Here is a 25,641-nt window from a genome sequence, read left to right on the forward strand (position 1 = left end):
GCAGAGTCATAAAAATATGAATCTGAGGGGTTTTCATGCTGACTTATTTCTTTAAACTTCATGAGCTAAATTGCAAACAGTGATTCAGTCAGTTCAGCAAAATCACAAGGATTGTGTCCCACAAGGGGCATGTATCACAAGAGAGTATGGGGAGATAACCAGTCCAGTATACACTCTCCCAAAACTAACCGAAATCAAATCACAGTATACTGTTACCAGGAGATTCAGCCCCAGAGAAATTATCCCTAGCTGAGTGCAGGTACCCTGAGAAGCATGTGCCTTTGAGAACAGTTGCCCTCACTCACCCGAAAGTAACATGCTTCATCACTGGGCTTTGCTCCTCGCCAGGCCAGCGCTGCAATGCCTGGTGGGCCCCACGAGTGGACTCTTTGTCGGAGATCTTTTAATAAATTTGCCAACTGCACAGCTGGACAGAGAATGGTGTGTCCTACAGTGTGAGAAGGTTGGTGACAAGTGTGTGAGGATACAATAAACCGTCAATCATCCACGTTATCTCTTCCTACAGCCCAATAGGAACACTCTGGGTTGTGGCTTTCATCCCAGGTCCGTTCCTGTGTGCCATTGGGTGTTTCGAATTATCCTGACTCTTAACCTGACTTGTTGCAACCATATAGCGATGCACTAGTTTAAACCAGGCATCTCCAACCAGTACTTCGCAAGGGCTGCCTTTATTTTACATTATTATCAGCAGGCTGCAGATAGCAAGGCTTGATAAAGAGTGAGATAAAGTGGCAGGGAGAGTGTGTTGGGAGTTAAAGAGGCATGAGGTGAAATCAAGACTAGACCAGCTTGGTACTTGGCAACCCTGTTATTTGGTAGCAAAAGTGCTTCTGAGAAACATCTGGGCCCTGGCACTTATTATTTTACAAATTAAGCACTGTACTGACCCTACTTCATCTAATGCCGCCTCCAATTCTCTATTCCTTATGTTTTTCCCTACCACTCCTGCCTGTCTACGGCTTGAACCCCAACTCTAGATCCAAAGGCCAGAATCTAAATTCAGACAAAGCACAGTGGAAGAGGCTAGAGAATGAGAAAGAGAGGGCTGACTGAGGGCTAAAAGCTTGGGGCTTGTCTAGATGAATACATGTGATGCAGAAGGTCACTGAGGAGAAAAGCATGGCTCTTCTGGCAGATCGCCCCTTAGTGAAAACAACACAAGTACAGAACTGGATGAGGGTAAGGAAAACAAACTAGATGCAATTATGAAAGTGGTTGGAATTAGGCAAGTGCACTGAAAGCACAGAATGCTTCTAGGCAAACATATTTGCACATCATTCAGAAACGCTTGAGAAGGTGGTGCAAAGAGAAGGGATAATGACTTATGAAGTGTTGTTCAATTTTTTGCTGATGGAGTTATGTCTGGACTCTATAGAAGTCCAGCCTCAGCTGAGTTGTCGGAGGGTGATCCAAAGAAAACTGCAGAGGTTTCTGACAGGTTGGTACCTAATTGGGCCAGTCCAAATAGATAGAGCACTTGGCAGGCGAAGCGAATAGTGATAGACAAAACAAAGGGCAGAGCAAGCAGAAACAAACAGAGCAAGCAACAATTCAAATGTATTAAACCACAGAGAAAGGCCAATGGAAATCTTTTCAATGGTTAATAAATGAATGGGAGTAAGACGGCATCTCAAAATAAGCTTTGGAATGGTTGCTGTGCTTGTTGCCTTAGCTGTGGGTTGGTTGCTGTGCTTTTCAACAGAGCGACATTACGATAAGATTAGGTGTCCACAGATGTATTACATGTGGAGGGGGAATTCACAGATATGTTTTATGGGATTACAGGAACATTCCAGACATCACTTTTAGGTGCCCAGTTGTCTGTCAAGCTGCTAATGGATATGAAAGTGAGAGTGATGGGATGTGAAGGATGGCATCAGTCTGGATTGCCTATTAAGCAACATGCACAGGGAGTTGTGAATTGTGGGCACAATTCTGGCTCAATCTCTGATAGTAACACACACCGAGAGGTGTAGTGTGTTGGGTTCTCTTAGAGATAGGTGGCACGTGCTCTGTGAAAAAATACTGCCCTCACTCACAAAATTGTGACCTGCTTCGTCATCGGGCTTGCTTCAAAACATCCCTGCACAGACCAACGCCTGGGGTAGAGCAAAAGGGAGGGGAAGACAATACAAACATGAAAGTAATAAAGGTCATGGATTCTGGGATCATCGAAAGAAAAAGTGCAGTGAAGGTTAAAACTAGTTTAGTGGTATCCCTGTTCAACAATGTATTCCTAGACCCACTGACTAGGATTAAAAACGTGAAGGATGGTGGTGACAGGAAAGTATTAGGAGTTCCATCACCCCTCCTTACAGCCAGATTGTCGACATGTTCCTACTGCTTGACACGTGCCCACAATTTAAGGTCACAACAGCATTCATCAGGACCTTTCAGATCCCAGTGTCTTATGATCCCTTTTTACCCCGAGTTTGGAGTCCCCGGAACCGGTCGTTCGCAGAGAGAGGGGGACCCACTCATTAAAACACTTATGTTAATCAAGTTCACATATGCGCATGCTTAAATTAGCGAGTAAAAGGAGGAGACCCCCTGCAGCCACATTTACTTCAAGGGTGGATCCGCCGGACCTTTTGTCCCTTACCCGCCGTGTAGAATCAATCTCTGATAGACCACTGGGGAAAGTCTACCTTTGAAAAAGCGCCCACACAGGAGTTTGGAAGAGTGAAAATCCTTCACAAATGAGTGTCCACTACAGAGGAAGATCCTTCTCCTACATCGCTGCCAAAACCTGGGACACCCTGCCTCTCCACCTCAGGCTATCCCAGTCTCTAACCCAATTCAGGAAGGAACACAAGACCTGCTCTTCGACTGAACCCTCTCCACCCCCCAGCGCCTTGAGACCCTCACAGGTGAATAGCCGTGCTTAACAAACACTGATTGATTGATTGATTGATTGAGCTGCCTGCACTTCAGTGAGGGAAGTCTGTTGCTTGGGAGGATCAGATGATGGATGTGGGGAACACATGCAATATCAAATATGAACCAAATCATTGTCTCTCTTATTAGATAAAACCCACATGTTTTATCTCATCACTGACATGTCTTTTGACAAGATAGGTTCAACCAGCATAGGGAGCTCTTAATATAATAGCAAGTGATCGAAGATGTATATACAATGGAAAAGTAAGATTATCTAGAGGCACAACCCAGCTTTTCTTTATTCATGGTGACCACGATAACATTAAAAACAATGGTAGGGTTTCAAGACATCCTAATTGTCCCCACATCTTTTAGTCTAAATGTTTTTGGTAATCTTTAAAGCTGCCCTGAGTCAGTGGTCTCATCATGGTTAGCATATCCCTAGCTAAGCTCTTCCTATATAACCCTAAGTAGAATGGCAGGGCAGGGGGCTATTCTGTGACAAAACATTCACATACACACACATATTCTCTCTTGTTTATTAAGTAAATCGTAGGTGCTTTCTATAGGAAAGATAATAAAAAGATATAGAACAACAAACAAAATGTTGGATATTTTATGCATATTCACAGTCAATAAACCCCAAGCATGCAAAACATCACCATTGTGTTGCACTGCTAACTGTGTAGGACAACACTGCACTTCAGTGTTAAACTGAAAATAGTGTGTTAACGGCCAAAGCAAGAGTCCTCAGTCACCCTACAATTAGGGAAAAACTGCATCATGGGAATTGGGAGGGAACATGTAGTCACACACTGAAATAAAATTAAACATAAAGATTGAAATTACTTGTCCAAGCAAATTCGTCCGTTTCAAGAATATGTACATGTAAAAATTGGCTAGACCCGAGTTATCAGTAGAGTTACCTCGTCAATGCCGGACTGCTATCTACAAGCCTCCTTTCACCCACAACAGCCGCAATAGAGAGCAACTGGGGTCCTTATAACCACTAATGTTCAGGAAAGAATTCCAAAATGGGCGCTTCTGGCTATGATGTGCAGCGCGTTAGAGGCCTCTTGATGTAATGATGAAATGCTTTCAATTCCATCATACTGCAAGAAACGACACATAGTTTGTAACCATTCTGACTTGTTGCCTTGCGAGCCTAATCCAATGGCTTGAAAATCCTGGCTCTAATATCAATGTTTCAAAGACAGTAGGAGAACATTTGTGAATTGAATTGTGTCCATGGAATGTCATTGTTAAGACCATGGATAAGGGATCTCAAACTATAAAACCATTATTGTTCCTTATCCAGTACTTCTTTTATAATATTCATTGTGGGACCTATGTGGGAAAATATTTTATATAGAACCAAACATTGTAAATCTTGGTCAGTGTGGCCTGATTTGAGATAGTGTTTGGTCATACATGTTTGTGATTCCTTACACCTAATGTTACTCCTACGGTGCCCCATCCGAATGCAGACTTTTCATTTAGTCATGCCTATGTATCTCATTCGGCATGGGCAAGTGATCATATAAATAACATTTTCCAAATTACAGTTTTCCTGTTTATTCAGTAGCAAGGTGTTTGCAGGCCCAAGTCAATAGATTTAATGATTTTTGTTACAAGGACATACACTACGTCTACCACATGAGTAGTAGCCCCCTGACAGGGGGATAGACCCTACACATGGCCTCTAAGTCAGAATTATATCTATTAGGACTTGAGTGTACCAGTATGTCATGTGGGTTGTCACTCCTTTTAAAGGTAAACATAGGTTTCTTTAGATTCAGTTTGTTGGTAACCTGTACCCACCGATGTTTGTTAATATTTTCTTAACCCTGCTGGATGCTTTATATATGTAGTCACACAATCTCCGCCTTCCGTCTTCTGTTTTAAACTGTGTTTCCAATAACATTTTGCAATTGTTGTTCCTAGTCCATTTTCTGGCCATTCAAATGATGGTGATTCTGTAAATGCTCTGACAAGTTATCAGCCTGGTATTTGTAATCTGTTAATGCAGTACAAATTAGAGTAGCCTTAAAAACTGGCCGAAGGGGTGATTCTCTTATAATGTTCGAGGATAAAAGCTATCAGTAAATAAGATATTTTTTCTGTCTATAGGTTTATGGAAAACCTGTGTGATAAGAAGCCCAACCCTTGCAATGATCTTTCGATACCAGAGAGCCAACTCGATGTTGGTGATAGTGTGTTTGAAATTGAAAACTGATTTTGGATATTGATTTGGTCCATGATTTCCTCTGCTTGCTCCCAATCGCCATGCTAAATAATGAAAACTTCATCAATATCCTGGTGTCACAATTTTAAATGCCATCTGAAAGGATCAACGTATCTGAAAAATATATCCTACAGTAAATTGATATGAATACAAACAAGTCGAGCTAGGGACAAAGGAACTGTCCATTGAGGTTCTGTGTGCTTTGATGATAAAGAAAACACCTTTATTTTTAAATGCATTTGTGGTTCAGACAATGAGTCAGACGTATCAAGCCTATGCTTAAGCGAAATGCCATGATTCACAGAGTCTGGCTGTTTGAGCATGCATAAAGCATTTTGGTATGTATTAATGCCAAATTACGATTTAGTAACACATTACTGAATTGCTATTTGACACTGCAAATACATGTTGATTCTGTATTTGTAAGGCGTGTGTTTAGGGCGACCCTTCCAAATACCGAATCTGAATGGTATGTATGAATGTTTTGCAACTGAATCGCAGGTGCAAAACATTGTACTTGTATTTATATAGAGCTTACTACCCCTGACAAGTTGTCAAAGCACTTTTCGGCGAGCAGCACACTACTCCGGAAACCAATGAATTAGTCTTGGATTAGTACAGGGAAATATAAGTTGTTAATTTGAGTGGGGGACATGGGAGTCTGTTAGTTTGATTGAATAGGATAGAGGAGGGATAGAAGAGGGAAGAGTCTAGATAGTGTTATTTTGAAGCTCATATTAGTCAGATGAGCTTCAGGATGAGTCAAAGGAGGGATAGACGAGGGAAGAGTCTATTAAAAGTATTTGGTACTTGGACTCACAATGTGTAACCAGAACTATCATTAGGCATTAAATAGAGGGTCACATTAAGCAAAAGCCAACAGTGCTTGAATATCTGTTTAACACCATCACAGAACGCGTGTGAACCTCCTTCCTGCAGGCCTGTTTTAAGGGTTATGTTACAGCCTCGTAAACTGAAGCATATGAGGGGCATGAGCGGTCTCAATGGGGAGAGTAATCTGTATGCCTCTTGCTTTCCTGGAAACCTTTTAATTTGAAGTCACAGAAAGAAAAGTAAACACCAAACTCCCTTAAAAGACGGAACTTGGCATTTGATCTTTGTGTTTATATGCACAGCAAATCTGACAAGATAAGAAAAAGATTTATAGGCCTGTTTACAGAAAGTGAGATTTTGGAAGAATACAGTAAACAAGGTTTGGGCAAGGGAAGGGACGAACTCAAGCTGGACAGACTAAAACAAATAGAACCAGCAAAAAGAAAGCCACAAAGCCAACTGTAAGCAAAGGGCAAAATGCATTCCTAGGACAGCTTTCTGAATGTCCCCAAGATGTCTTCCTCAAATCAGACCGCTGCGCTGTCTGGTAGGCTTTGACCTAAAAAGGGTCTAATGTGCTTCCACTGCAAATGAGTAACTGAACATCAGAAGCAGCCCTTAATTCTACTTCAGCAGGACCACACTGAAACACAGCATTACCACAGCAATAGAAAACCCCAACCTTTGTACTTTTACCCTTTAAAAACATTGGACTATCATCATCAAATAAAAAAGCAAGCACTCAGAATTTTGACTTCTCACTAAAGTACGAAGAAACTTCTTGTGTAGTGTGGTAAATAATTTAATTACCGGGACTTAATTTGATACAGAACATAATAAAAATAGCTCAATAAATAAGAGGCAAAATCCGTGGTATTAGAGGTTCGGAATGGGTTTTATTCTAATGGACGATTTCGAAATCGTGGCCTCCAAGTTCCATCACCACGGGGGTTCAGGAAGTGAAGTACATACATTATTGATAATTAATCACTTTTATACAATAGGCATTACAGTGGAGCAAATGCGAGAGGCGTAACAATTGATAAGGAAGATAACATTATTCATGCGTAATCGAAAATGGGCGTGATTGGGCGTAACAAAGGAACGTCATCAGGCATGATGTCATAATGGGGTGGTTCCATGAAAGAATTTCGCAATGTCAGCAGAAATACTTGGCAGAGATGCGCGCGCAGCAGCATGACGTGTGATTGACGTGCAGCTAGGGGGTGAAGGGGACTTGACATTTAGCTCTACATGTGGCGACAGATGTCTGGAGGGTCAAGTCAACCTAATCCCAAATCATATCTAACATCCTATGTTTAAAGAACTATGTTATCCAAAAGAGAGGCCTTCTTGGAGTAGAATCTTATTCTATACTGACTATACTGACTGTTAGTGCGTGTACAAGCGTCTAAGTGTCTACACTGGATGCGAGGGCAGGAATCTTCCATAGTAACAGGACTATGAATTACTTGCATAAAGACAGAGAAGCCGGGCCTTTGCTCGGTAGCTGGCAGAATGTTTACTTAAACTACTAGACAGGAATGCATTGGGCAGGGATCAGAGCAGATAATTTCGAAGGTGAAATACAGTTCTTGGCAGGCAGCAAGCTGATGTCAGGCATCGTGAGTCGCGCAGAGGATGAGACAAAGTTCATGGTCACAGATGCAGGCTCGGACTGGAGCTTCAGAGACAGAAAGCAAGAAAAGCTTGATGACAGAATCAGGGCCTACTTGCCTGGACTGTAAAAATGGCATAAGTGAACCATATAAAGGCGGTGGCCTTTTGTACTTAGGAATGGAATATCCGGCCCATTCATGACGGATCTGAAAGAGGACATGTTAACGGTGGACGCACATGTATTTGCGTCTTCATAACTGGAACTGGAGGGAACATACATGTACTTGTAACATGCACATAGAACCGTTGGGGTCCAAGATAGGGGACATAACTGACCAGAAAAATCCATATTTCCACATTCCCTCCTTGTCCCCTACTTGCCCGTCAAGAGATATCAATCTTCATCAATCCATTGATCTGTTCATATAGCATCATTTGTTCTTCTTTCTTCTTCCGGGATTTTGAACGAAAATCTTGATGTGGAATGCACGATGTGGCACACAGACCACAAATCGCTGGTCCACATTGCAGGCATAAGCAGCAACTGAATAGTATGAGAAGGCCAATACCTAGGAAGGATAGAACTCTCCATCCCCAGGCTGATAACACGCTCCAAAACCAACCGGACCAAGTCCAAGTGCCTGGGTTCTGGTGTATCTGGCTCACAATCTTATGAAGGCGGGTTATAGCTTTATATACAGATGGCGAATTTTCTGGTATGAATACGCAGCAGCTTGATCCGATGACCCTACAAGCTCCGCCCCTATCGGCCAGGATGACGTCAAGGACAAGACGATTTTGAAGCACAACAATCCGCATAGCAGACTGCTCTTCTGTTAAATTGCCTAAGGCGGAAATAGTTTCGTTCACTACTGCTTCAAGAGTTCTAGTTAATCTACGTATCAGTTTACTATTAGTAACGGTACCTATATAGGGAAAGAGACCTTTATTGAAATCTGTGTATTTTTCCCATGCTGTTTCAGTGTAATCGACTATTGGGAGATCTCTCCTTTCTCTATTGTGTACTAAATGAGTATTTCTGTGATAATCAGGAGGAGCTAGAAAAACAGGTGGCAAAAGGAATCCAATGTAGCAGGTACCATCCCAATCTAGAGGCAAACGTACATATGCCGTCTGACCACATATAAAATAGGAATGGCGGGAAGCTCTAAATGTCGACTTGCCTTGATCACTAAATTCTATTACAGTGGTGCATCTACTATGGCCCATATGTATGGAACCATTCTTTCTTACACATAATTCACCTTTTACTGGAAATACTGTCATGGCGGGCAAAATTGGAGTAGCTTCGGATTCGATATTTAGGATCATAAGATTAAGCGTAAAGTTACCTAATCCATATACTTCATTTTCTAGATCAGTTCCTGTTCTCTTGGGAAGTCCCTCCTTGTTGGGGTGGCAGACTTTAAGTAAAACTAAGTTCAGATTTCCCCATACCCAGTTGTCTTGATAAACTGCAGAATTTGAATCTAACGAGTTAATTAAACTAAACCATGCTCCACAGGAGCCGTTGTGTGTGAACGGATATGGAAAAAGGGGTAGAGTTCCTTTATAGTTCTGATAGGGAGGGAGTCGGCCACATATCCAACAATTTGTAGCATTGCTAACCTGATGAGAATGATGTAACATACTAATAAAAGTGTTATTGCGCAGCGCAAATCTGTATGACAATTCATGCGGAGGTAATTCGCTAAAAGAATGTTCAGCAGTAATATTATAAACATGTCTAGAAATAGGATAATATATGTGCAACAATATACTTGCAATAATTATAAAAAGACTTAAGAAAAACAAAATTAATAACGTCACTGTGCAATGACTACGCAGTGATTTACAGTATGCATGTTGTTTCAACATTTTTCGGGTTTTTCCTCTATTCAGATCTAAGGGATACATGTCAGAGACAAATTCAACCGCTTCACCTTGGAGAGGACTTAAACAATCAAATTTCCCGACTGATTAGATCTGAGTTTTAGTTTATAATGTTCGTGACTACTTGAGTCAACCAAAGGAAGTTTTGAGTCAATGGGTGAAGACACGCGAGGTGTAGTTTTTATATCCGATGGTAGTCCATAAAATTTCTTGATATGACTTGAATGTACCCAGCCTTTTCTGCCTTCGATCTTCACGGCTGTCCTTGTGGTGAGCAAGACCAATTGTGGCGACCTCCACCTAGGATCCAGCTGAGTCTTTCGATCAAAGTTCCTCACTAAAACGAGATCCCTCGGAATTACGTCATGGGGTTTCACTTCAGTGTTGTCAGGAAAAGCTGCAGCTACCTGTGAACGACAAGATTGTAGTGCAGACATCAAGGAAGCCAAATAATCTGTCAGCATATTACAGTCAATATCAGTTATTTTACGTGGTATAGGCGTCCCCCACATATTCGGTGGTCTGCCAAAGATCACCTCATACGGGGATAGCCCTGTTCGAGAGTGTGCTACCATTCTCATGTAAAAGAGTGCAACTGGTAATGCTACTACCCAGTCGACACCTTTCTCCCTGCATATTTTGGACCATCTGATTTTCAAAGTTTGATTATGTCGTTCCACGAGACCTGCTGCCTCGGGGTGTCGGACACAATGAAACTTCCACTGATATCCTAGCAGAAGTGAAACGTGTTTCATTAGTTCGGATGAGAACGGCTGGCCGTTATCTGAGTAGACAGCACGTGGTAAACCGTATCGTGGGAAGAATTCTCGAACTAACTGTTTGGCAGTAGTCGGGGCAGTGTAATCTGAAACCGGGTATGCCTCTGTCCAACGGGAAAGAGCACAAACAACTACGAGAACATATTTGAATCCTCGACATCGTTCCATCTGGATGTAATCCATCTGGAGGATTTCAAAAGGGTGATCAGGAGGCTGAAATCCACCCTGCTCTACGGGAATGCTTTTTCCTGGGTTAAACTGACAACAGATCATACAGGTACGAACTTTTTGTTTCGCTGCTGCTCGTAAATGCTTGTTGCTCCAAATATGTTGAATGCTGTCTAGCATAGCTTTCTCTCCTAGATGCGCTGGACTATGGACAGTGTTAATAATGACTTGGACCATTGAATCAGGAAGGAACCATACAGATTTTTCCTTCGTCATCCATCCTTGATCCGTTTGGATCCCTCCTAATTCAGTCCATTTCCTTATTTCGTCTGGAGTAGCATGTGTCTGTATGTCAATTACATCAAGAGCGGGATCCTTAACCATCATGTGATGTGTTGGTGTCTGGACTATTGTCTTTGTCATGTCGGATGTTTGAGTTTGAGCAGTCTGTTTAGCTGTTCTGTCAGCTAGATCATTGCCTTGAGAAATGATATCAGTGATTTTCGTATGAGCTTTGCATTTCATAATCGATATTGCAATGGGTAAATGTATTGCATCTAATAAGGCATGAATGAGGGGTCCGTGCTGAATGTGGGCACCGTGAGAAGTTAAATAACCTCTCTCTCGCCACAGCACGCCGAAGTCATGTACAACTCCGAATGCATAACGTGAATCAGTGTATATGTTGACTCTTTTATTTGTGGCTTGAATACAGGCTTGTGTCAATGCGACAAGCTCTGCTGCTTGAGCGGACAAGGTATTTATGCACTTGGTTTCAATAATTTCAGTGTCTGTTGTGACTGCGTAAGCGGCCACTAACTCTCCTGTACCTGTTCTCATACATGAACCATCTACATACAACGTCAGGTCTGGATCTGACAATGGGACATCTGTCAAGTCTTGTCTGGGTTTCGTCGTTATTGTAATAACATCAATACAATCATGAACTAATGGGTCTGTTCCATTTACAGGTAAAAGTGTGGCAGGATTCAATGTGTTACAACGTCTGATTTCTATATGTGGCTGAAACAATGTTAATTCGTAACCTGTAAGTCGCGCTATAGTCAAGTGTTGTGTTTGCGTGCGGTTCAAGAGAACCTCTACTGCATGTGGTACTTGTACTGTCAATTGATGTCCTTACACTATGGCATCGCTTTGTCTGATTGCTAAAGCTGTTGCTGCCACCGATTTCAGGCATGCAGGCAAAGCCTGGGCTACGGGATCTAATGTACTAGAAAAATAAGCACATGGCTTGTGGGATCCTGCCTGTTCCTGTGTGAGTACTGACAAGGCAGTACCTTCTCGTTCTGTAACAAAGAGTGTAAAATGTTTTCTGTAACATGGTGTTGCTAAAACCGGTGCTTGGCATAGAGCTTTCTTTAAGCTTTCAAAAGCTAGTGTGTGTTCCTGAGTCCAAGGGAGGACAGTCGATGTGGCTGCCTCCTGTGTTGTTAATTGAATGAGTGGTTTTGCTAGAAATGCATACTGAGGGATCCACTGCCTACAATATGAAGTGAGGCCTATGAAAGCCCGCACCTCCTTTTGCGTCTTGGGTATTGGCATGTTAGCTATTAACTGAATGCGATCTGGTGTAAGCTGCCTTCCCTCCTTGGACAGCGAGTGACCAAGGTAAATAACTCGCTGGACACAGAATTGCAGCTTAGAAGGGGACACCTTGTGCCCCTTTTCGGCTAGAAATTGTAAAACCGTCAGTGATGCTTTTTCACATTCAGGTTCGCTTCGGGCGGTGATCAGCAGATCATCGACATATTGAAGCAAAGCAGTGTTGACTGGCATGTGTATACTGTCAAGTTCTCGTTTCAGTGCTTGGCTATAGATGCTGGGGCTTTCTGTAAATCCTTGAGGTGCGCGTGTGAATTTAAAGCTACGTCCATTTAAACTAAATCCGAACAAGTATTGGCTTTCCGGATCTATTGGGACGCTGAAAAAGGCATTCTTGAGATCAATTACAGTAAAGAATGTTGCTTCGGAATCAATAGCTGTCAGTAATGAAGAGATGTCTGGAACTACGGGGTATTGTGGTACAATACATTTATTTAATTCGCGCAGATCAATAACCAATCGATATACTGGGGGAGCCTTTGGATCAGTTCGTTTAAGAATCGGAATTATCGGTGAATTACATACATTGGAGTCGGTCTCCACAACCACTCCCTGGCCAATAAGCTCGTCAATGATTTGCAGTAAAGCCATTACAGCATCTGGGGGTAACTTGTATTGTCGCATTCGTGGTAGTACCACTCCTGCCTTTAGTGTGACTCGATATGGTGTAATGTTCATGCAACCAACATCTGTAGGGCCTTGTGCCCATAAATGTGTGGGTAAAGTCTGCAGTCGGGAATCCATGTCTCGAGACACATAGTGACCTTTGAAATCACGTAAAAACAATCTTACTCCTTCCGGAGAACAACATATTATAGCTCCTAGAGCTTTCAGTGTTTTTATACCTAACAAGTTTTCTGGACATGATTTAGTAAGCAATAAATCTGTAGTTCTGGTCAAGGGTCCTATCGTAAGTGGAAGAGGCTGTGATACTTCATTAACAATAGGTTTTCCTGAAAAACCAAGGGAAATATTCTGTGAGCCTGAGAGGGGTGCCCCTGGAACTTCACTACGTTTTATAGTTGTTCGACTTGCCCCTGTATCTAGTAAAAATTTTCTATCTTGGCCTAATAATTCACTATGTACATAAGGTCCTTCTTGGTCTACAGGGACCTCGATAAGGGGTAAGTCAACTTCCCTCTCTAGGCTGGTTCATGCATATCGTTGATAATCAGGATAGTCATACTGTGCGGTCTGGTACAGCTGTCGTGTCGTGGTTTGTGTGGCAGCAGCAGGCAACGCTGGTGCGGCTGGCACAAATTGTATAGACTGTTGTGGAGCTGGCATGGCCTGTGCATGCTGCGGTGCTCCTTGTTCATTCTGATCCTGTCTAGGTGGCCGTGGTCTTTCTTTTGTAATACCTGTGGCGATATTACGCTTCAGGACTGGGCAATCGTGTATGTAATGTCCTGGCTGTTTACAATAGTTGCATGTCCCTTTTATAGGTCCTATTGAATCACCGGAATGTGTCATACCCTTTTTATGTCCTTCAGCTGGAACTGTCTGGGAGACTAGCATTTTCATTTTCGTGTCTTTCATGCGTCTTTGTTCATGATCTTGTTCCTCTCTAATTCTATTGTAATGGTACTGTAACATTTGTAACATTTGTGATGGGGTATTACCTTGCCAGGTACTCTCGAATTTTAATACTCTATTCTTCACTTGGGGCAAGGAATTTTCAACTAATTTTGTCACAAACAGATGTGGGTATGACTCGCTACTTGCTTTTATACCACTATTTATACCAAAACATTTTTCGAATCGGGCATAGAAATCACTAGTGTCTTCATCTTGCTTTTGTTTACAGGCTGAGATTGCACCCCAGTCTTCCTTTTTCGTGGTTAATAAACGTGGCAGTACCTGTACTAGTAAACCTGGCAGTGCTTTAGTTTTGTCCCCAAGCCCCGAACCTGGACCTCGGGCCTTTTCTTCATTTTCTAATGCTGTCCAATCTATCTTTTGGTCTCCTACCTCCCACTCTTTTTCCTTGAGTTTTTCATAAATGCCAGCAGGCATTAATACCTTTAATATTGTCATAATGTCGGGATAGGTATACTCTCCCATGAGTAACATGTCTTTAATTTCTCGGTGGAAACCCGCTGGGTCTTTGTCATGACTGGGTACCACTTTCTTCATTTCTAACAATTCTATTTTCGATATGGGCGTATATACATATACACGTTTAAACTGATTGTCCTCGCCCTTTATTGGGTGTACTTCTCGTAAGGGATTCTGTCTGTCCATGTAATACATCGGTCTTTCCTTGATGGGTAGTGAAACATGTTCTGGACATACAAAAAGAATGTACTGCCTTCTGGATTCTAGTATTTCCTTTAATTAACTTAGTACCTGAACCTTTCCATCTATTCGTGAGTAATTCAGTCAATATATCAGGTAAGGGACCAGGATCTGAATGTTGGCTTTTATATAGTATAAGAAGTTGTTGAATCATATAAATCCCAGCTAAACGCTGTTCATCTGGGGTGAGATTCAAAAATGTGTGTGCTACTGTATCATCATCATACTTTCCGGGACTGTCAACCCAATGAACGGCTGACCTGGCTAATTCTTGTTCATCCATAGAATCGAGAAAATGATAACCCCTTCGTTCTCGCAGTAATTTGTCAGCGGCTTGGAACGAATGCTCGGGGGACCTTATATTTATTACAGGTGTTTGGAAATTCCTGTTATTATCTGGACATATCGGACGTATCGGATCAGTAAAACATCTAGTACTATTACAAGATCTTCCTCTACCTACATAGGCTATGGTTTCTGACTGTCCTGTGGACAGTCCTGATCCTTCCTCCTCCTCGTTTTGTTCAAACTGGTCTACCGCTAATCTCTCTTCGTGTAGGCGTTCTATTTCTTTACGGATCTTTCTGCACATGGCTATTATACATTTTTGCCTGTCATGTCTCCCTTCTGATATATTCTGGCTCCATCTGGTAAGAGTTTCCATTGTTTCCGCGTCTACCCCCGGTCGGTCTTGATTTCTGATCACACAATTTATGAGGAAACGTAACAGTTCCCCCTGTATCTCCACTTTCTGGTATTCCATAGCTCTGTTAATACTTTCAGAATCTCGCCCTGTTTGGACAAAATGATATATATTATCCAGATGCATAGTCATTCCTGGTAACTTCCCTAAATACACCGCGGCTCGTCTGATACGTAATGATGCCAGGATCATTTCGTCCTCTTTGCCGGGCACAGGGTCATATCTACAATCTACAAGAAGTTCCTTAAGCGTGCGGGAATTTATGAGTTTGGGGGTACGTGGATGTGCTGACTCTTGAAAGGTAAGTTTATTTATTCTCGGTGGCGTAGAAAAAATATTGGTAGCACCTCCAGTAGCCCCGTCTGGAGTATCGGGCGTGAAAGGATTCGTAGAACGTGATACAGCAACTATAGGTGTGGACACAGCTATAGAAGTAGCTGTAGGAACAGATGTGGAAACGGACGTGCTTGCCGGAACTTGTGTCAGGATTTGATGCTGTAAGGATATAGATACAGGATCTTGGCGTTGAACCTCCCCGGCCGACGGTCTGTGTGGGGTGGGGTTAGCATACTCGGGAGCTGCGTCATCTAAATATGAGGAAAGAAAAACATCTTCTGCGGTTCTAGGATGCCCCTTAGGATGTATTTTTATTGGAAATAATGGGGGTGGCAAGTCTTTTGGTATCCCCGGGGTAGCCTTAGGTAATCCTTCGGCCAGAAGGGGATACATACCCTTCATAAGGGCATGTCTTTGTCTGTCTACTTGTTCTGATTTTACTCGTGTACCTTCTTCAATTAATAGATTTTCTCGAACTTCATTTGAATTCTCTTTACTCTTCTCTTCCTGTCTACGTGCTTTTTCTGTACGTCTATATGATTCTTTACGCCATAATTCAATGGCGTCTTTCTGTGATTGTCTAGCTTTCTTTTTCCATAATTCTTCCTCTACTTTCACGATGCACTCTGCATCCCAGGTCCCAGCTGCGGGCCACCTCTGACTTTCTGGTAATTCCTTAGTGTAGTCTACCCATAGATCAAGAAATAATATAGCGTCTAGGCCGTGTTTATGATACATGAAGTACCCTGGAGTGTCCTTAGGAGGAATGGGAACAGCTTCTTCGAGTACCCCTTTTCTAGTTGTGATCTGTCTTAATTTCGAAAAGAGCGGCATTTTGAGAACTGATCTGATACTTGATCTTGAACAAACTTAATACAATAAACACGATAATGAACAGTCATTCATACCACAATATGCAGAACGTATTAACACATTTAACATTTAACATTTAATGAACAGCGATGCTATTGATGATCTAAGAAAACTTAATTACAAAACATAATTCTCGACATTTAACGGAAATTATTCTGAATTTATATACTTGATATACTAGATATACTGCTAAACAGTACAGATACACTGCTAAAACAGTGCAGACCGGATTTGTGTACCCAAACCCGTCTGGACCGGCACAACTTATGTGCACGCCAGAACGCCTCCCCAGTAATGGTACTCACCGGGTAGCTCGGAAACGGAAGGCCTCGGAACGGAACTGAACTGAACTGGACCGGACTGGACTCGACTCGAAAACTTCGGACACTTCAGGACATCGGAAACCTGGTGGGCCTCTGTATACCTCGGATCTTGCTCTCTCAGCTAGGCTCTGGTCGGGATACTTCGCACTTCTCACCGCCTCGTCTGGATGTTGATCGCAGCCTCAGTCGCCCCCGCTTGACCGGAGGGAGATACAGGAAATCCTGCTGGTACGCGTTGTTGTCCGTCCAGCTGTGGCAGGAGACCGGGCCTGCAACGCACCGCCGGCGCGTGAGATGAGAAAGTGTCCCTATTCGGGCGCCATTCATGTGGTAAATAATTTAATTACCGGGACTTAATTTGATACAGAACATAATAAAAATAGCTCAATAAATAAGAGGCAAAATCCGTGGTATTAGAGGTTCGGAATGGGTTTTATTCTAATGGACGATTTCGAAATCGTGGCCTCCAAGTTCCATCACCACGGGGGTTCAGGAAGTGAAGTACATACATTATTGATAATTAATCACTTTTATACAATAGGCATTACAGTGGAGCAAATGCGAGAGGCGTAACAATTGATAAGGAAGATAACATTATTCATGCGTAATCGAAAATGGGCGTGATTGGGCGTAACAAAGGAACGTCATCAGGCATGATGTCATAATGGGGTGGTTCCATGAAAGAATTTCGCAATGTCAGCAGAAATACTTGGCAGAGATGCGCGCGCAGCAGCATGACGTGTGATTGACGTGCAGCTAGGGGGTGAAGGGGACTTGACATTTAGCTCTACATGTGGCGACAGATGTCTGGAGGGTCAAGTCAACCTAATCCCAAATCATATCTAACATCCTATGTTTAAAGAACTATGTTATCCAAAAGAGAGGCCTTCTTGGAGTAGAATCTTATTCTATACTGACTATACTGACTGTTAGTGCGTGTACAAGCGTCTAAGTGTCTACACTGGATGCGAGGGCAGGAATCTTCCATAGTAACAGGACTATGAATTACTTGCATAAAGACAGAGAAGCCGGGCCTTTGCTCGGTAGCTGGCAGAATGTTTACTTAAACTACTAGACAGGAATGCATTGGGCAGGGATCGGAGCAGATAATTTCGAAGGTGAAATACAGTTCTTGGCAGGCAGCAAGCTGATGTCAGGCATCGTGAGTCGCGCAGAGGATGAGACAAAGTTCATGGTCACAGATGCAGGCTCTGACTGGAGCTTCAGAGACAGAAAGCAAGAAAAGCTTGATGACAGAATCAGGGCCTACTTGCCTGGACTGTAAAAATGGCATAAGTGAACCATATAAAGGCGGTGGCCTTTTGTACTTAGGAATGGAATATCCGGCCCATTCATGGCGGATCTGAAAGAGGACATGTTAACGGTGGACGCACATGTATTTGCGTCTTCATAACTGGAACTGGAGGGAACATACATGTACTTGTAACATGCACATAGAACCGTTGGGGTCCAAGATAGGGGACATAACTGACCAGAAAAATCCATATTTCCACAGTAGGCATGCATGTCCATTTTTAACCTCTTGAGTGCCCATGACGAGATGGTCTCGTCATGGGCCGCGGTTGCGCTGTGCCCATGATGAGACTATCTCGTCATGAGACCCGCCCGCTAATGAAACGCCCGGCACAGGGCGTGGAAAGGGCGGGGCACTCAAGGGGTTAAGGATGTGTTCACGCCCAAGCACTACCCTCATTTACTTACATTTTAAGAAGACCTAAGTGCTACCTTGGAGGACAGCCTGACCAATGATCGTTCTTCTCCAAAGAATTGCCTTATGAAAAATGTCTGCGCAGCATGCTGCCATGCAGGTGGAGAACAGTATTGCATGCAGTCTGCAGTTCTCACCTATGGTGTCAACAACAAGGTGAACTCTCTGTAAGGTGCCTCGCACATTTATACTTTACTGACTACAGAAGTGTCGTGGAAATACATTTGCAAACGGGGAGAGATCCCCCAAGGGACCCCTTACCCTTTGTAAAGGGGCAGGGCAATGTTTGTTTAAGAGGAGGCACTGCTTCTTAAACAAACAAACAAAAGAAAGAAACTTTTCATTTTAAACTTGGTCCTGTTTCCTGTAAGGGAAAAGGGCTGCATAAAAAAAACTGTGCTTTATAAAAAAGCAATCCCAGACATGGTGGTCTGCTGATGCCATCAGGCCACATTCCTGTAATGGGTCAGATTCCGGGTGGGTCGCAAATTTCTGCGTACCTCATTATTATTCATGAGGTAGGTTGATTTGTGACCCACTTGGAATCGCAATTTTAAAAATAACGGTCAAACATTCGGAATTGCTTTTTCCAAATTGCAATTCAGTAAGAATTGCAATTTAGAAATCACAATTCCTAATGTTGATACATCTGGCCCAATATGAGCAATATCCATTATGAAATGTCTGGATGTAATATAATCACAATGATGTAAATGTTGTTCTATGACTCTAAAAATGTTGTCTTGTGGGATAATCGTATAAGGTGATTCTATGTCCAACCAATCAGACGTTATTATTAGGGTCAACAGAAATGTCTTCTAACAAGTCAAGCACTTTATATATGAAGGTGTCCTGACCACTAGAGGACGGAGGAACTTTTCAGGCTCCTGGGAGGAACCCAAGAACCGAGGCGATTCTCAATACAATCAGACGTCCTGGGGGTGGTCTGGTGTGCTTGTGTATTTTGGGTAAGGTATAAAAATAATTACTTTGCTTATATACCTTTGCCTATGGTGATGTATGATTGCATCTTAATGGCCTGACAGTTCATTCCAATGCAAAATGCCCGCGTCCAAATATCATATTCACATTTCTTATCACAATCGTGGACGATGATTGAACATTAAAACATGTCCTGGGCAGTTTGTAGGTTTAGGTGCACATATATCCTTTTCGACCTCAAAGGAGACCATGTTCTCACTGTCATGCTGACAGTTGGCTGAGGTTTCCCAAAGCTTGCTCTTGTACGAAAAAGCAAACGATGCTATCAACACACCAACAAGAGACAACAGAGTTCATGAAAAAGGTGTGAGCAAGCCAATCTTGTTTGTAGCATTTTCTGTCTGATCAAACCAATATGTGTGGGTAAGTGACTCTTTAACTTCATCAGGACTAAAAAATAAATAACCTGATTGAATAGATTGATCAAAAGAGATACAGTAATGTATAAATGACTAATGATGAGTCAACATATAATCATCGCTGCCAACTTTCAGAGGTCCATGCATGATGTGCTCCTCCAATCTAGGTTTTTTCCCTTGTATTCTGGGACTTGTAGTCCTGTTTTGTAATGTAATAAACAAGACTACAAGTCCCAGGATTGGAAGAAAAAACCGAGAATGGAACAGCACATCACGCCTTGACCTGGCCAACTTGGCAGGGCTGCGTAATATGGGCCGGTTAGGGTCCAAACTGATGACGATTTTCAGGTCCAAGTGTAGCCTGTCGCTGGGCCCTAGAGGAGTGGTATCCCCATGTGTTGTTCGGTAGTGGAGTTCCTTCCTCATGTAAGTGGAGTTCTTCTTCTCTCCAAAAACATAACTACAAGATGTTAGAGCTAAGCTTGCAGCACATTTTCTTTATAACAAGTGTGCAGTACTGACCCTGCCTTTCATCTATTCCTTCATCCAATTGTTACTCTGGCCAGGTCACAGACTGGCCTGATGAAGCAAGAACAAAATAACAATAGATAAGTGCATACAGGTAAGTATTGATTTATTATACTTAACTCCACACAGTGGCGTCGTGAACCCCTCCTGCTTTTGCAGCTTAAGCAGGGGTGGTGTTGAAACTCAGTAATTCCTTAGCGAAGCAGTAATTAATCTGGTGATTGCATTTGCCTGACTCTAAGATGGTCTGAGAAGCAATAATTAGTCCCAGTAGGGACCCAGATTTTCAGTTTTCAGTTTAGAGTCTCAGTAACTTACTGGGAAAGATGGTGAAAGCAATGATCATATACGGTCCGTAACTTCGATGCTTCCCTCTGGCTGGGGCTAGAGGCTCTGCCCCTGTGGAAACCGGCTTTCACTGTAGGAAAAGCTGTAGGGAACTCCCTAGCCTGACTGACCCTAAAATGGCGCCTGATGCATTTCGGACTATAGCCCACCAATCGATGAGGCCTTACCCCGAGGGAAAGCACTCAATATGAGGTCAGCAGGAGAGAAGAGTAGCGGTGGGCGCCGGCCATGCCGCACAGGTGGTATGAATACAACAGCTCCCATAGTGGACACTGACCAGACCTCGCTCATTTCCCACACCCCCCATTCGGCTCACCCATCATGACATGGATCCTGTGAATCTTGCCTACGACCATAGAGACTTAACTTTTTGGCCGATGCCCGGTGAAGCTACTTTGATAGCTATAGAGGAGATGAGCTGTGGACTTCCCCCTCAGCTGTCACCTACCCAGCTGGACATTGGGCAGACTTTCCTTCGTCTCTCCGCTTTATCTCCCTCCCCGTTACCCTTTTACATTACCCCCTTACCCTTAACTGATATAACTTGTAACTTATGTATCTTCTGTAACAATGTGTAACTTGTAACCTATGTAACTGTCCTCATGTAAAGCGCTCTGATACCTTCGGGTTTAGCCAGCGCTATATAAAACTCAAGTATATAAACAAAATAAAAAAATAGCCTTTCTTGTCTGCAGCTCCGCAGACAAAAGCTCCTAAAAATAAATTAATACAGGACATCCATAACAGAGGTCAAGGAAGGAAAGTTATTTTCAACAAGAAAGAGAGAGAGAAAGAGGGCTGGAAGGAAGAGTTAAATGGAGGGCATATGAAAATAAGGAAGAAACTGATGAGAAGGAAGGGTAAAAAGGATGGATTAATGGGCGAATGAACTGATGGATGTAAGGATAAAACAATATTTGCATGAATGATAGAAAGCAAGTAACTGGAATTATAAACGTATGGGTGAATGGTCACCTGGCTGGAGGTGTGGATGGATGGATGGATTGCTGGATTGATAAAAGGAGGGTGAATTGGTGGATGGATGAAGGATGGATGGGTAAAAGGATGTATGAATGTTTGGAAGTGTGAGTGAGTGGAAGGATGGAAAACTAATAACGAAAGGGTGGATGGATGGAATGGTGAAAAGATGAATGGCAGTATGAAAGATGGATATATGGACGTATATATGACAGACTTAAAGATGAACAGAAGGCTTTAATAAAGGGACTCATCTAGAATAGGTAGGGAATCCTCGCTTCGCTCACCCAATAGCATTCGAGGTATGGATCAAAGTGGGGGGTATTTTAATTTGCTGGCTACTCCCTTGACTCCACATCTATGTACCTTGAAGATATATATAAATCTATATTCAAGGTACATAGATGTGGCATTTGGTATAGAAAATCTATACATATATACCTTCTGATATTTGTGTCAAGATATTTTCTCCATGATACTAAAGTTCTACAATATGTCCTATTCAATATACAGGATCCACACCCTTAACCTTATGGAATACCTTACAAACTTAGGAGGTATGTACATCCAGGGGATCCCCACATGCCCCAAAGGACACTCAGAGTGCAGACTTCACGCGCAGTCATGGGACAAGAGCAGGCCCATTGATTACACATACTACACCGATATGCCACTGGGATTTGGGTGAAAAGGGCCTGTACCTCACTGCGTCTGTTAGTAACTCAATGGCCTTGGTAAGTGGTGGGAGCCACAAACATTATAAGGAATATTACTGTGGATAGGGCCCAGCTAGCACCCTGTTTATGAGCAGCATGCCAAAATCATGTAGAACATTCGCCAGGAGACTCTCAACACCAGCCTCCTGCACAAGAAAATATATTGCGACTGAAAGAATACTACAATAAAGAAAAGCTTGTCATAAGAATATACAGCACCAGGGACTTTCAATTCTATATTTAATCTTTACTGTGACACATGTTTCGCTCAGGAGAATAACGTAACTTATTGTACAGCTTTCTTAAGACTATTTTTCATGTATGTATGTTTTCAGGTAATGGCTGTCTTTCCATTATGTTAAATCTATTTTTAAGAAATGTTGGCAAGAGAGAATGTTTTTCCTCATCACCTCACTGCTAAAAGCTAATGACTAACATAAAAACCATGGTGTCTACTGTAGCTTCTAACATCCATTTAATGCAAATGTACGCTCTCAGTGAGTGGCACACCGATAGATGTCCAACAATTCAATGCATAGGAACTATTTAAAAACAAACTTTTATTCAGCCTGTTAAATACTCCTGCATTTTCCATTGACATAGACCAATACGAAGACCTTTTTCCATCAAAGTCACATGGTGACTGACATCCAGCGCATAGACACTAAGCGGTCGCCCTGGGTGTTTTTCAGAGCTGGATAAAATACCAAACATATCATGCAAATGTTTAAGCAAATTGTAAATTATGATGTTTACTTCGGCAATTGGCCTGTAAGGGATGAGGTAAAGTACTAATGAAGAAACATAGTCCCTAAACCAGACTCCTCCACTCCATGTAATGGTATGCTGCCTTGCTGGTCAATGGGGGGAGCCGAGTTACTGGACCAGCAACACCAAAATAGTATCTCATATAATTATAACCTCGAGATCTGGGCGCAACACACGTCCAAAAATTGCAGAGCAATGAAACTTCACAAGCATTAAGCTAATCAACAAAAATAGTAATTACACAGAAATTACTTAAAATCTAAATAGGGCTCTATGTCGCAAATATCATTGCTCCAAAGTAATCATCTCTCTGAGGGTCTGATCGTACTTTTAGTATTTCAGTCAGGGAATGTCAAGCTTAGTCCTATCTGTGGCATCCCAAACAATTCAAGTCATTTCAATCAATGGAAAGTTCAAATTATATCTGTTTTTCATTTCATGGGGCCCTCGATGCAACTTTGATAGATTGAAATCTATGCAAAACAAATGGTGCAAAGGGTCCTGGTGCATTCTTGGATAGAGGGTACAGCAGGTCATTGTTGGCCTAATGTACATATAAGAAATAGTGTTCTATGATTTTACAGAACATGTTAGAGGTGCCAGTGAAATGCTTACCATCACCTATTCCATAATATATATTACACGTGCTAAAAGTCATCACTGAAGTTTACAGGTGTAAGCAGTGCCACTGGTGGTAGCAACGCAGACTCACATTCTGTATGGGATTTCCAACAGGGGCAAGAATCCTGGCAGCCATCAATGCTTGCCTAATTGTAATGGTGACAGAAGCGGAGAACAATAGGGATTTGGCTAAAAGTTATGCTTGTGGCATCAATGTCCACTGCCTTGCATTTTAATTGATTGCTAGATAATACTAATTGCTCATTGATATAAATTCGGTTGTTTGAAACTCCTATTTCATTTTATTTCTCATGTATTAACTTGTAGTGATGCTTTCCTTATTATCACTAAGAGCTGTGCGCAGGTCTAATAACACATGTAGAAATGGTTATGCTTTGTGTGTTTCAGCTGGGATGCAGGTGTAGATTCACTTGGATGCTAGAAGGCTGACCTACAGCCCCGAGCCAAGAGAAGACCCTACCATGGACTTCCAGGAAAGCGAGGACCCTGATCTGGAGTGTGCCATCTGCTTCAGCCAGTTCAATAATGTCTTCCGTGCACCTAAGATGCTCCAGTGCCGTCACACCTTCTGCCTGGAGTGCCTTGCCCGAATCAATGTCAAGTCATCGCTACCTGAGACCATTCAGTGCCCAATGTGTCGCAACAAGACCAGCCTTCCAGCTGCGGGGTTGACCAAGCTGGATAACAACCCCATTATCCTCTCCTGCTTCCCAGAGAGCATGAGGAGAATGTACAGCATCCGCTTCAGCCGTGGAAAAGGTCAGCTCTGTGTGAAGCATCCGCCCAGGTCGCCATCTAATGCCATCATGCCTCAGCTCTGTGTCCGGACCATCAGCCAAAGCTTGGACGTTCGCCACCCGCCGTCGAGCAGCGAATATGAGGAGCTGCCAGGCCTCTGGGGCTTTCAGAACCAGCGGTGCTGCTACACCATTCTGGCAGTGGTAGGGGTGATCGCTGCTGCCCTCCTCATCAGTGCCGTCCTACTCTTTGTGGCACCACACCTGGGGGGCAGCTATACTGCCTATCAGAACCTATCTACCGGAGCTGTGACTCGCAAAAGAACAGTGTCTGGAGGATGAAAATGGTGGCTGGAACCAAAGCAAGTGTTGGGAATAATAGGATGACTGCACCGAAGACCAGACAACTCAAGAGTGATGTGATATTTGTTTTAAAAAAACAGTATGTATATATATAATGAATGGCAAACATGCATATATTACAATGAATACAATCAGAAAATGCTGAATCCCTTCATTTTAGTATACGAAAAATGCGATTGGTTGTATAGGTCAATTAAACATATCCACGCGTATCTGGAGCTCTGTGCTTTAACTGGTGACATTAATTGTCCGAATGGTCTATATTCACGAATAGAAACTGCAGAACCATGTTTTGACCAAGGAGATGAATCAATGGTTCTGTCAACTACCATCTCCATGTGGTGTGGTGATCCTGCATGAAGGTACCAATGAATTAGGCTAGGGTGTCTTCATGGACTGTAAAGATTAGAGTAAATGTAGATTGTAATCAGGGTTCTTCATTGGCAAATCAGTTATTCAGTAAGGATTAGGCATCTTTATACATCTTGTAGGTAGACATAAGTGGCTTATCATCATGTGCTGAAGACTCAGGATGTCAATAAATTGTGTTAGATAACCCTCTGAGTCTAATCCCATGGACTGGAAAGGGTTCTGTTAAAAGCTGAAAGTTTTGAAACTATGGGATTAGATTACTGAGAGATCTAGATCTCTTTAAAGAGGATCGACCTTTCTATTACTAGATTCCTGCGATTTATTCATTACCAGATTCCTGTGATTTATTCAACTCATTTGCAAAGGACCAACCTATTTGAACCAAGGCTATTTCATCATTTGAGAACTATATGTAAGGTAAGGAAAGTATACATACTTTCCTCCTTGTTCGAAGACATCGGATTGGGTGGTAAAGTTTTCAGTGCCATTGGCTGGGACTCGGA

General features: G+C 42.5%; 1 long non-coding RNA gene across 1 annotated transcript in view; it reads left to right on the forward strand.

Moving 5' to 3' along the window:
• The window catches only part of LOC146868476 (uncharacterized), a 49,707-nt gene extending 24,385 nt beyond the window's left edge, over window positions 1-25,322 (forward strand). Inside the window, exon 2 of the long non-coding RNA XR_014962908.1 lies at window positions 24,054-25,322. This is a non-coding gene — a long non-coding RNA (uncharacterized LOC146868476). The remainder of the gene's footprint in view (window positions 1-24,053) is intronic.
• The last annotated feature ends 319 nt before the right edge of the window (window positions 25,323-25,641 follow it).

Source organism: Triturus cristatus, chromosome 1_2 (assembly GCF_964204655.1).
Source record: "Triturus cristatus chromosome 1_2, aTriCri1.1, whole genome shotgun sequence".
Lineage (NCBI taxonomy): Eukaryota > Metazoa > Chordata > Amphibia > Caudata > Salamandridae > Triturus > Triturus cristatus.